The sequence below is a fragment of the Cydia splendana genome, chromosome Z (genome assembly GCF_910591565.1).
Source record: "Cydia splendana chromosome Z, ilCydSple1.2, whole genome shotgun sequence".
Taxonomy (NCBI): domain Eukaryota; kingdom Metazoa; phylum Arthropoda; class Insecta; order Lepidoptera; family Tortricidae; genus Cydia; species Cydia splendana.
The window spans coordinates 24,542,607-24,556,620 of NC_085987.1; the positions used below are offsets into that span (position 1 = coordinate 24,542,607).

Genomic DNA, 14,014 nt, shown 5'->3' on the forward strand with positions numbered 1-14,014 from the left:
TCCCGGAATGGATCTGTTATGCTTGGGCAAACTAGACATTATTTCAGCCCACCCTTGTAATATTAGATCGGCTGGTAAGAAAGGCAAATATGACGCTAATTCTGCTAACTTGCGGCCATCTTTAGTGTCTTCTAGTTTAAGTTCCTCAGATTTTCTCCATATAGCCTTGTTGTAGTGAAAAAAACATCCACTTACGTCGCATTCAGGGTAAACTTCTTTGAAGGCATTTATAGCAGCTCTTTCGTAATCAGTTTTATATTTTTTTACGCACATGCCTAACTCATTTCTCAGGTAATTGAAGAGTCGTAAGTAGGTGTTTGTGGTTTTATCAGGAAGCAATGCATATAGCATTGGTATGATATTAGTTTGCTCTTCTGTGCTATTTACATCCATATGTATAGTAAATAGCTGCTCAAACGGTTGAGGAGTTATTTTGAACGTGCCATCTCCAAAGAATATTGTGTCATCACTTTTATTTTTTAATACTTTTCTCGAGTATTTGGTGCCGAATAATAAAATTTTATCGTCATTTCCATCCTCCCAAATTAAAAAATTTTGTCTTAATATTATTGGTACTTCGACGTCTTGTAGTGTTTTGAAAGACGTCGATTTGACCTGCAAAAACTCCTTTCGTGCTCTATACAATGACCTTTTTTTATTTTCAAATAATGGAATCGTACAATCATCCGAATCTTCATCTGTGTCCATATCCCGACTATAAACATCTTCAAATATTTTTTGAACGGATTCATAGGACTCGCAAACCATTTTTCTGCATTTTTGATAAGCTAGGTGATTTTTATTTTTCGACGAGGATGGCTCACAAGTATGTGCACTTTTTCGCACAATCTTTGTTCGACTGGCGTTTAAGGTAATCGATGAACCACACGACAGACGGTTTATGCACTTCCATAGAGTGGACCCACTTGGATTATGCACGCCCAAAGTATATCTATGTACACCAAGTAACAGTGAATCCCTGCCTTTTTGAGTTTTACTGAATATCAGTTTTTCGCTTTCTTCTTGCATTGTAACTGAATAACTCCGAGAAACATTATAAAGTGACATTAAACATTGTTTTAGTATTTATCAGTCATAATGCAAGTTACTTTTTAATCTAAAGTGGCCAATATAAATTGACAGAGATAGGTTGAATGCTATGTAAAGAGGTAGGTACGTAACGTAATTTAGTCATAGTGAAGTCGTCGTAGTAATTCTGAATACCTGAATTCATAGCTGGGCGAGTAACTATAAATATTGCCGTGTCTCTTTTATTTTCACGGGAGTGCTTATCTTTTGTTCGTGTTTATAGCCGATAGCTCATAGCTAACAGGTACATACCTGGTGGGATTTTACGTCTACTGTACAAGTAATGTTTAAATATACAAGCAAAATTGTTTTAAGATATAAGAGGGAAACGAGCAGACAAATCGCCAGATGATAAGCGATTAAAATCACCAAAGAACACTCACAACCACTTCAGTGAAAGGACTGTCTTGTATATATCGTTTAGATATGATTGAGCTTCACTGGAGTTACATAGTTAAAAATAAATAAATGACTAAACATTAAATTTTAACCTTTATTATTTAATTCTAGTCTACAGCCTAAAATGACCTTATTCTATTAGGGCAGACGACACGGTAACATTTATCAACTGTAGAGTACTTTTATAAATTTGTATGATGTCTGCTGTGTGGATTTCATTAAAATCAGTAACTGATGCACTATAATTTAATACATGGTCCCAGTTTTCAGATTCTAAATGTTGACGGCACACCCTTGCATCTCGTGGCACATAAAAATTATGTTTTGATAAAAGCATGGCCTTTGAAAGATACGGGATATGGAGAAGATCCATCGCGGGGCATTCACTAAAAATGCATCGGCTGCTATCGGTTATTGCTCGTTTTAGTGTAGGACGAGACCTGGAATCATATGTGTTATTTAACTCGAAGTAGCTCATATTTTTCAATATTTTACCACAATTTTTAATTGCTAAATTCTTTATTGCTAAATCAATCACAAATTGACAGTTAGTATTTTTAATAACTGACGTTCACATTCTAGTGGCTTGTATTATTTTTACCTTATATTTAGCATGAAGTTTTTAAATCTAGCTGAGTGTCTATATAGATATAGCTATTATTAGTTTGATGTTGATGAGTACACACACAGGCATGTTTATTTTTAGAAACATGGTTTACTGTCATCCGCGTCTAAGGCAATTTCGTCGAATGAAATTCTGGTTATTCGCGTATAAGGCAATTTGCGTTTCTAGTACTATGCGTAATTTGAACATACCGGCCATTTGCGTAATAAAATTCGGGTAATCTACGTAACTGGTAATTTGTGTACGAAATTCTGGTCATCCGCGTATAAGGTAATTTGCGTTTCTGGCACTATGCGTCTGAACGCTTTTTTTAACCGCCGCAAAACGAAACTGAACAAAAATCTGAGAATTTTTCACTTATAAAAATTATTTCCCTCAAACGTAATGCATTGATCTAGAACTGTACAACTTTTGTAAAATTTGGAGTAAAACCAAACGTTTTAGTTAGAATAAAGCTTTATACCATGTACAAAAAGGAAACATTATTACCGTGATGCATTTACGCATGTGTTCGCGTTGGCTATTATACATTATGGCACTTGTTTAATTGGACCTGAACACATTTTAACTGCCGTCCATTTGAACCACTGCAAATTTTGAAATTTTTACTTTTTGCCATATACACAGCCGGTCCGTATGGACATTTTGACACTAAGGCATTACAACGTTCATACTTTTTACCACATAGACAGCCAGTTCGTATGGACATTTTGACCCCTGCACTTTCCAGCCATTGAACATTTTCTCATGCTGACTGCCCAGTCCCGGAATCACTGGATTATAGTTAGGTGGTTTTACGGTATATGCAATTATTATTGCTTAATAATAACAATGAGACATTTAAAGACAAACACAATATTAGAAAAACGTGTTTATTCGCCACATTCAATGAAACGCACGGCTTAATTTAAGAACCCAGTAATCCGACAAAGAACCCCTTTAAGATGGTCTAATTCGTTTTCCCGTTCTCGAATCTTTTCATTCTATTCGCATATAAAGGGGGATAATTTTTTAACTCACCCACATCAGTGAAGTCTCGGCGAAAAAGGCAATGTTTCTGAACATTTTTTACCTGCCTTCGAGGTAGGGATGACTAAAGATCATTCGCCAGGGGGCCGATTTTTGAAATTCGACCGCTCGATTTCGTGTGTTTCGTTCAATAATATCTCCACTACTAGGCATTTAAATTCTACTAATAGAATTGAAAACGAGTGGTAAATACCACTAGATTCCCAATTTCTGTCGCTCGTATTTAAAAAAACAGCATTTCGCCGTTTTCCACCGATTTTCGAGTGACGAAATCGAACAATCGAAAATCAAAAATCGGCCCCCAGTTCCTAAAATGGCATTATGACAAGCATAGTCGGATTTATTTTGCATCATTTGATAAATTAACTATAACCACATACACTACAGTAGCGACAAAAAGTATTTTAAAAGCGGCAAAAGCTTTTTCACTACACCAGCTGGTAAAGGCTCTCTTAATTGTTCAAACACTGATAAGAAAGTTGCATTTTATTCACATGTGAGGCAAATTAATCATATGCAAATGTTGAGTAGTTTTCTTATGTTTGCTGGTAGCTCGGAGTAAATATCTATGGAGCGGCCATTAACAGGCGTTCCCCTCTGCAAAAAGATCGCGGCCGCCGGTCAAGGAGGTTATATAAAACTAGTTGCCACACGTCATACGCCATTCAGCAAACGTCAGTCTAAGCGGAATGATAGGAGCCGAAAATGCCGAATTGCAGCGTTTTCTCGTGCAAAATGAGATCGGAAACGTCTAGTCTACAAAAAGAACACGTTTCTTATCATATGTAAGTACTATTACATCTAAATATTATCAAATAGTGCATTAACTTAAAACATTGTCAATCTGACAGTGATACCAGTGATATGATATTAGATCTATTTTAGGGTAATTCTAAAGAAGACTTTCTAAATATTAATTAGGTACGAGTAGAATTTCTAATAGGAAATATTATGCGAAACTCTGCGTAGGGGGCGCGACTACCACAATCCATCACAATCTGGGGGTCCGCCGCGGAACAAGAAAATTTAAATTTCGTTATCTAACCTCTCTATCACTATTGCATATTTGAGCGATAAAGAGAAAAGAGAAAATTTACTAGCTAGCTTAGTGCTACACTCTGGCGGCAGAACATTGCAGTAATATGCCCTATTTGTGTTGCTTTTTGTTATATGTGACGTTCCATGGAAAAAGGTACCTTATGGCGGCCGGCGCTTACGTCGCATGCCGCCGCAATAATATTGGAGCGGTGTTAATAATAGCGTAAGCGCCAACCCCCATAAGGTACCTTTACCCGTGGGACGTCACATATAATTTATGTAACACATTATTTTTATATAACACCTTAGTTTCATATCAACCTAATCTATTTAATCAAATAAATAGATCTATAAGAATAAAGAAAAGGGGGACGGGGGATCAAAAAGTAGTCGAAAACATCTCGCGTGATTTGTGCACAACCCCTAAATAACGTAAAATTACCGATAGACTCTTTTTTTTTAATTAATTTTTCCTTTAGTTTCTACATATAGCTGGTCAAGCAGATCTTGTCAGTAGAAAAAGGCGGCAAATTTGAAAAATGTAGGCGGGAAGGGATATCGTCCCATAGAAAATTTGAATTTCGCGCCTTTTTTACTGACAAGATTTGCTTGACCAGCTATATATTTTTATTTAACATGTCAAATATTTTATTAATTTAAGGTATTTACGGCTGTCACTTTCCATAAATAGGCACTTTTAATTTATTACTCTGGTATCACCGTACCAATATTAGTGATGGGACACCATAAAAACCAATATCGGTAAAATCGATATAAACATAATGAATAATATACAGATGGTCATGATGCCTAGCGAACACCAGCCATATCGTACAAACCTCAAGGAGTGATATTCCTAGGCAGATGATGATCTGCCTAGTGACCACCAGCCATATCGTGCTAACTTCAAGGTGTGATATTCCTAAGCAGATCGTGAAACGCCGGCATGTCATGATCTGACTAGTGACCACCAGCCATACCGTTCAAACCTCAACATTTAGGCATATCGAATAAGTAGGATGTCCTAATTTTAGCAAATGATAACCATTGAAATGGCTTGACAGCCTACTTATAGTACGTGTTTGGGTAGCGTGTGATTTTAGTACCTACCTAGTACCTACGCATTCTGCTCCAAATGCCACATAGAATGCAGCACTAGCCGTGGCAAAAAATGCAAACGGCAGATTATTAAATGGCGGCGTTTCATGATATGCCTAGGATTATCTCGATATGCCCGATTTTACGATCTACCGCCGATATATATACTAATTATCCCCTACTCAATATCCCTTAAATGACATCCTATGGCCGCGTTCCATCTCTGTCATCAGATCTGCATGCTCGATAGTATATTGCATTGCTTTCAGAAGTAAACCAACATGTAAAATATTAACTAATGAACTGATAATAAAAAATCATTCTATATCAGCTTGCAAGATTCGCCCTAAACAAATTGACAAACTATTAGAAATAACATCTAAATCATCATAAGTTAGTAAAATGCTGGTACAAAGACTTGATATTGTATTCTTATTATAATTGATAAAATCAGAAATTAAAATTCATTGTCAATTTTATCGACAATATTATCGGCGCGTCCCTCGCACTATCTAGGTTTACTTAGAACTGACGTCATCTCGTTCACGGACAGGGTTGTCTGTGTTTGTTCTTGTACTTGTGTGAATATAGTTTTTGCTAGTGTTTGATAATTTTGTCGTGTGCGTGTGTAGCGACGCATGCTAAAAATGCATTAGTGTTAACATTATTTGTGTGCGTTACCTCGTCCCCCGCGCCAAAAACGACAGAATTTTTCAGATAGAAATTAGTGCGCGTCTCTACTCCATAGATATTTACTCCGAGGCTGGTAGAGTTGACTTATGATGATTTTGAATGATAAATATTTAATAACATTAATTTTGAATCGATTTGCTTTGATTTTGTTTGATATTTTAGTTAGTATTTTCCTTGTGTTGGTGTGGTGAAAAATTTTGTGTTTCACTCGGTGGCTAAATTTGCTTGACCCTCGTGCCTTGAAACCCTCGCAACGCTCAAGATTCCATAACAACTACTTACTTTGCCGCCTTGTAAAACAAATAACTATTTCACTTCTCATGCTCTAAAAGTACATCTTCATGTTGTGCGTAGGCAAATTCGTTTTTTATGCTCTAATGTAATAATAGTAATAATCTCTCTAATCGAATGTACCTAAATAAAGTAAAAGCTTCGTCGAAGGCCAAAGCAATCGGTCCGACAGCACAACGAACAACTTTAACTTCATAGAGAGAACTCTTTATTTTATTTCCTTTCGTTAGCATTCTAATAGCCGTAACACACTACCGCACCGCACCAAGGTCATTGTGGGACGCACCCATAAGTAAGAGGGAGAAAGCGATATCTCTTTCTGTGCGTCCCACAATGACCTTGGTGCGGTGCGGTAGTGTGTTACGGCTCTTCGACCAAGGCAAGGATACAAACTAGAGATGCACCGGACATTCAGATACTATCCGGTATCCGGCCTATCCGGCTTTTAATTTAACATCCGGCCGGATAACGGATAGCGATCTACTATTCGGCCGGATACCCGATAATAACTTTGCTTGATTTCGGAGTAAACAAATTGGATTTAAGAAACAGTCACGGTCATAATTCGTACTAAGAAATGAGTCCGCGCGAACGTTCACTACGAAACAGGTCAAAATCTGCACAATGAGCACCCCTGAAAACTGAAAAGTAGGTATGTAACAATACTAATTCTCACGACGCGCGGGCTCGAATACTTTCTCGCTCGCACAGTACTGCGTCACACCGGCCAGCCACCGAGGAGCACCGAGCGCGCACGACGATCGCCGACCGGACCGAATAAAAGCCGCAGTCCGCGCCGCATCAGATGACTTAGCTAGTGGCAGCCTTAGCGATAGGTACACCTCTGTCCTTTGGCGAGTCACAATGGGTCGGGAGTTCGATAGCCACTTGCAGTCTTCTCCCAGACTTACCTAGGTCCCTTGGCGATAGGTTCATAGACTGTCCCTTGGTATTTTTACATTGTGAGTTGTCACGCTCAACAATGACAACTACCCACTCTTTTAAAGAAGAAGTTGCATCTACCCGACATTGTTTTTCTGAAGTACCCTACGTATAAAAATGGGACTGTACGAAATAAATAAGGAGGCAAACGACGAATCATCTAAAGAAGGTAGTAACAATACAACTTAAAGACAAAGTAGCAACAGAATATCCACAGTAACACCAATACAGTTGATGTATGCTATCAGACCAGCTTCACTCCAGGGGGAGGGTTCCGTCGGAACCCCTCTCAGACAGTAACAGTAAGATAGTGCCAACTTGGCGAAACTGAAGGAGACATCGTTCTACACAAGTCCTGTCCTGGTACTCTCTCTTCAGACATACGTGTGCCAGAGATCCTGGTACTCTCACGGGACGTCATCGAGCACCAGAGGGAGAGAATGTAACAATACTGATCCTGGTACTCTCACGGGACGTTACCGAGTACCAGAGGGGGAGAATGTAACAATACTAATTCTCACGACGCGCGGGCTCGAATACTTTCTCGCTCGCACAGTACTGCGTCACACCGGCCAGCCACCGAGGAGCACCGAGCGCGCACGACGATCGCCGACCGGACCGAATAAAAGCCGCAGTCCGCGCCGCATTAGATCACTTAGCTAGCGACTGCCTTAGCGATAGGTACACCTCTGTCCTTTGGCGAGTCTCAATGGGTCGGGAGTTCAATAGCCACTTGCAGTCTTCTCCCTGACCTCCCTAGGTTTAGCTAGTGCCTTGGCGATAGGTTCCCGACTGTCCCTTGGCAATTTGCATCGGTAGCAGGCGTGCTCAACCTTGCCGTCTGTTATTCGATATTACGTAGATAGGGAGTAACCAGTTTTGTATGAACCCATAAATGTATGCACCTATATGTATAAGTTTTCATAGTCAATAAAAGTATCGTTGACATTGGCGTTTGAGTGAAACTCCCACCTACCCTACAGGTATAGTTTCGCCGGCCGAATATTCGGCGGCCGGATACCGAATATTCGACCGAAGGTCAGGCCGAACATCCGGTATCCGGCCAATCAATTATCCGTTGCATCTCTAATACAAACAGCCAAAGTCCACAATAAAACTTCATGAAATACTTATAATAGCTATTCATTGATCTCATTTAAGTAGTTATTATTTCTTAAATGTGTGTTTTTTATATTATTAACACGCACACATTTTATTAGGGTTCCGTACCCGAACGGTAAAATCGGGACCATATTATTAACACATTCAACACCAAGAACCCGACTGTCGGGTACACTGTTCGTAGCGACTACGCGCTACATACGACGAAACCGTGGCTACGCGCTACGAGCGTAACCCGTAGCACTTAGTGGTATCGAATGTGTTAAGACTCCACTGTCCGTCCGTCTGTCTGTCACCAGGCTGTATCTAATGAGCCGTGACAGCTAGACAGTTGTAATTTTCACAGATAATGTATTTCTGTTGCCCCTATAACAACAAATAATAAAAAGTACGGAACCCTCGGTGGGCGAGTCCGACTCGCACTTGGCCGGTTTTTTATATAAATGTTTTCACATCTGAGCAGTATGTAACGACCTGAGTCAGGTGTCACGTGCCTATATACTGAAAAAAAGAAACATAAAGTTCACGGGTGGGAACTATAATTTTAATTAAATTAGCATTTACAATATGTTGCTGTTTCATTTCCTCGCAATCGAAGTGAAAAGTACAGATGGACAACTCGTCCATAAAACCCATTTTACATTCGACTTTATATCCATCCTCGCTCGCATTAATTCTTGCTAATAGTAGGAGATCCCACATATGGTCGACCTTCACCAATCTGTTTGACGGATGAAACTATGAAAATATGTTCCAGAACATAAATAAATAAGGTTGCCTAAAGAAATATGGTCAAGGCTATTTTTAATAAATTCTTGAAAACATAAATTTTTCGGTAAATTTCACCGATTGGTCTGACGAACGAAATAAGTTTCAATGGAAAGTATACAACTTGTACAACATAAATCAACTAGGTTTGCTTGAATTATACATCAAAATGATGGTAATTTTATTGCAAATACAATGGTATAGGGTTGCCTGCGAAAATCCGGTCACAAATAAGGGTTGCCAGGCTTTTAATTAAAATAAGAAGGGAAGACTTTTAGCGATAACTCATAAACGGCTTAACTGATCAAGTTTGTTTTAATTTAATTGATTAAATTTGTTAAGCACTATTTTCATGATTTTTTTTCATATTTTTTGGACAGCTGGTCCAAAAGTTAGAAGGAAAAACCTTTTTATTATCAAGAAATGTTGTTTAAAGACCCCTATTTATTTTGAAAGGCTTATCGAACGACACCCCACACTATAAGGTTGAAACGATAAAAAAATTGTCACACACATTGTGTTTCTTTCTAAGCGATTATTTCCGAAAATATTCACTGTGGTGATCTGGCCTCCTTTTAGCTCTTTGGTTTTATAACATTTAAATTCTATGTCAATATTCTTATGATTGTCAAACAAATGCATATACTAAATACATGCATGATTATTATAATTGAGTTTATTTCATTGGCGACGAAATGGACGCCGAACAATTCGCTCAGTTTCTGAGCGTGCAACAAACGCAACAAGAACAAATATTGAAAATATTAAGTATGGCTCTTACCGCAACACGAACGGAAGCGGTTTCCACACAGGCAGACAACAGCGTGACGAGCGCTAACACGACTGCACAGGAACAGTCCCCTAACAAAGTCGCTATACTAAAAGCTTTCAACATGAACAAATTCAACCCCGACACTTACAGGGTGAGTGACTACATAGATTTTTTTGAAGCCAAGTGCACAATACATGCAGTACGCACAAATGACAGTATGATGAAAGACCTCCTACTAAATTGTATGACGCCTGACATTTTTAGGGAACTGAAGACAGCACTTACCCCTAACTTTGAAAATAGCACATACACCGACATTCGTACAAAGCTCTTAGACCTATACCGAGTCAAGAAAACACGATACCGCGCACTCATAGAATTCTGGAGTTGCATTAGAGAAAATGACGAGTCCATGGAACATTACACAAACCGTCTTAAGGCGTTGAGCATAGACTGCAGTTACGATGACAAACTATTAGAGCGCCAGCTTCGTGATCGTTTTGCGACAGGCCTTAATCACACGGAACTCGAAACAGATCTAAAACAAAAGTGGCCTAACTTAACAGAATTAATTAACGGCCAGGCAACAGAGGTGACATTTGCCACATTGTTTTCAATCGCACAATCACGAGAACAAGCCGAAAACGACACACCATCGACAAACGTTAAAAGAATCAAGAAGAAAGCTAATCCTAGATCTGACAAACAAGAATCAACGAACTACAGAAGCCCCCGAAAAATACGTTCTAGCCAATGCCTACGTTGCGGCAAGCACGACAAACATAACCTAACAGATTGTCCAGCAAAGAAACACATATGCGAAGAATGCAGCACAGAAGGACACTATGAAAGCTGCTGTATAAAAACTGGCCGAGCTTATCTAGTTAAACACAAACCTAGAACACTCAGGTACAAAACACAACGTGTAACAAACACCACAGGATCGTCCCGATCATCTTTTAACACGAATGATGATTCTTCGGAAGATAGTGACACTGAAGACGATCTAGTATGTAACGTCACTCCAACGCGAAACAGAGACTGTAAGAGAATAGATGTTATTATTAACGGAAGACGCTGTACTATGGACTGGGACCCAGGATCAGCTTACTCGATCATAAGCACATCTCTTTGGCGGCAAATAGGTGCACCAAAATTAACGAAACCCCCTAAGTTAAAAGCGTACTATAATCACAAGCTCAAATCAGAGGGGCTCGCCTACGTCACGGTAGAAGTCGAAGGGAAACAGAAAATCGCCCCCGTGGTTGTCATGAAACACGCAGATCCGATGCTTTTTGGGTTACACTGGAGTGAAACCTTTGGAATGGAGTTCCCCAAACCTGTGTACTCCATTAAGGAAGTAACTCCGACGACACTAGAACGAGTCATTGACCGGTACAAGCAACTTTTTGACGGAAAGCTTGGAAAAGTGGACAACTACTTTGTAAATATTCACGTAAAACAAGGAGCAGTACCTGTACATTTACCAGCACGACCTATCAAGTTTGGAATGAAGAAGAACATAGAAAAAGAAATTGCGCGCCTTGTGGCTGACAATATTATATACCCCGTGGACCCAAATGTAACACCAGTAGAGTGGGCGACACCCACCGTTAACGTGGTGAAACCGAACGGCGACATCAGAATATGCGGAGATTTCAGAAGTACGTTAAATCCTGTCTTAATTAAGCACTTGCACCCCGTTCCACTTTTCGATCAACTACGACAGAAATTAGCACAAGGCAATTTTTTTTCAAAAATAGACCTCAAGGACGCCTACCTACAATTTGAAATAGCACCGGAATCCAAGAAATACCTAACACTCTCGACACATCTAGGATATTTTAGGTATAACATAATGCCTTTTGGAATATCGACAGCGCCCTCTATATTTCAACATTACTTAGACGAACTACTTAGGGACATTCCTAACACAGCAGTGTATTTTGACGACGTTGCAATAGCCGGAGAAGACGTGAAGGAACACCTACGCACCCTTAGTGTCATCTTCGAGCGACTACAGAAAGCAGGCCTAAAAGTAAATCTAAAAAAATGTTCATTTCTACAAAATCAAATAGAATATCTTGGCCACTCGATAGACAAAAACGGCATACGCCCTACAAAAGAAAAACTTGAAGCAATTTCGAAAGCTGCGGCACCTACTAACTCTAAAGAATTAAGATCATTTCTGGGCCTTGTAAATTTCTATGAACGTTTTATACCACATTTACATGGACTATGCGCCGATCTCCATGAACTTACTGGGAATAGACAACCGTGGCGTTGGACAGAACACGAAAATCAAATATTCGAAACTACTAAGCAATGTATTGCTTTATCAAAACCACTTACCGCGTTTGACGAAGACAGATCAATCTTTCTTGCATGTGACGCGTCAGAGATAGGCGTCGGAGCGGTATTATATCACAAAAATGGAAACACAGAACAACCCATAGCTTTTGCCTCAAGGAAACTTCGAACATAGGAAACTAAGTATTCAGTCATTGACCGCGAAGCACTTGCAATTCTGTTTGGAATTAAAAAATTCGACCAATATTTACGAGGAACCAAATTTACTTTACTTACTGATCACAAGCCATTAATTCATATATTGGGATCTCAGCGTAATCTTCCTAAAGTAGCAAACAACAGACTCGTTAGATGGGCACTAATAATCGGCTGCTATAACTACGACATATGTTACCAGAAAGGCGAAAACAACATATTAGCCGACTGCCTTTCCAGATTACCAAACGCTGAAACACAGCCATCAGAAATAGAGTGTGCAGTACATCGAATCGAGTCACGTCTTCTAGGAACCAGAATGGCAGATTTACATCTCTCTGAGGAATTTTTGAAAGAGACAACCAAGCAAGACGTCATACTATCAGAGGTTTTAAAATGTATAAAAACCGGTTGGAGAGAGATGCACTTTACCAATGACGTTAAGCATTACTTCAAAAAGCGTAACGAACTTTCAATAGAAAATAAAATAATATTGTGGCAAGGCAGAGTGGTAAGTAATTCCAGAAAAACTACAACCTAAAGTCCTCGCATATCTCCATAGGGGGCATCCTGGAATATCAGCAATGAAGGCACTGGCACGGTTCTATGTTTGGTGGCCATCCATTGATGAAGACGTAGACCAATATGTCAAGAGATGCTGTCGGTGCCAACAAAATAGACCTCATTGCCCTGAACTTCCAGTCTACTCGTGGTCTATCCCAGAAAAAGTATGGGAAAGGATCCATATCGACTTTGCAGGCCCTTTTGAAGGTACTTACTGGTTAGTCTTGAGCGATGCCTTGTCGAAATGGATAGAAATCAAACCTATGAAGAATATTACCACGTCGAAATTGTGTGCTGAGTTAGACGACATATTCTGCATGTTTGGTCTCCCAGAAATAATTGTATCTGATAACGGCCCACAGTTCACGTCATCCGAATTCAAACAATACTGTAAAAATCAAGGCATTTTGCATATTAGATCATCACTTTACCATCCAAGAACCAATGGCCTCGCGGAACGCCTCGTGAGGACCTTTAAGTCAAGATTTGCGTCTGGCACAGAACCCCAACACCAGCGTTTACGAGAGTTTCTTTTCACGTACAGAATTACACCCCACAATACTACGGGCAAATCACCAGCAGAAGTGATGTTTGGACGTCAAATAAATACTTTATTGTCAAATATTCGACCTAGCAAAAGGAGAGAATTACAGTACAAGCAAGTGAAGGCCAATATAGAGGCCTCAATGGATAAGCCAAATTATACACCCGGCAATCCAGTATACCATAGAACCCGGCTTGAAAAGTCCTGGCAACCAGGAATTATAGCAGAGCGGAGACATCGCTACTCTTTTACGATTTCAACGCCTACTAGAAACGTCATCAGGCGACACGCTGATCATATTCGACCTCGACTACCATCGCCTAATAACCCTCCAAGTCACCATGAACCACCTCAAACCTCCTCGTCATACAAATCTCTTTCATCCCCCCCAACAGATATGTTTCGTACGCCCGATGCCACTTCAAGTCCTGGTGCGTCGCGAATCTCATCTGCCACTCCTAACTCCACCCTGATGAGCCCTCCACCTCAAACAGGAAACAACGAAAGCCTGTCCCCTGACCCAGATCCTACCCCT

At 39.8% G+C, this 14,014-nt stretch overlaps 2 long non-coding RNA genes across 2 annotated transcripts in view; one reads left to right on the forward strand and one right to left on the reverse strand.

The window, feature by feature from the left end:
• The window catches only part of LOC134804924 (uncharacterized), a 421,906-nt gene that overhangs the window by 202,084 nt on the left and 205,808 nt on the right, over window positions 1-14,014 (forward strand). The window lies entirely within an intron of this gene.
• LOC134805055 (uncharacterized) lies at window positions 1,569-2,882 on the reverse strand. Its single transcript, XR_010146242.1, has 2 exons — window positions 2,603-2,882; window positions 1,569-1,928 (listed from the first exon to the last, which is right to left on the reverse strand). It is a non-coding gene; the product is annotated as an uncharacterized LOC134805055 (long non-coding RNA).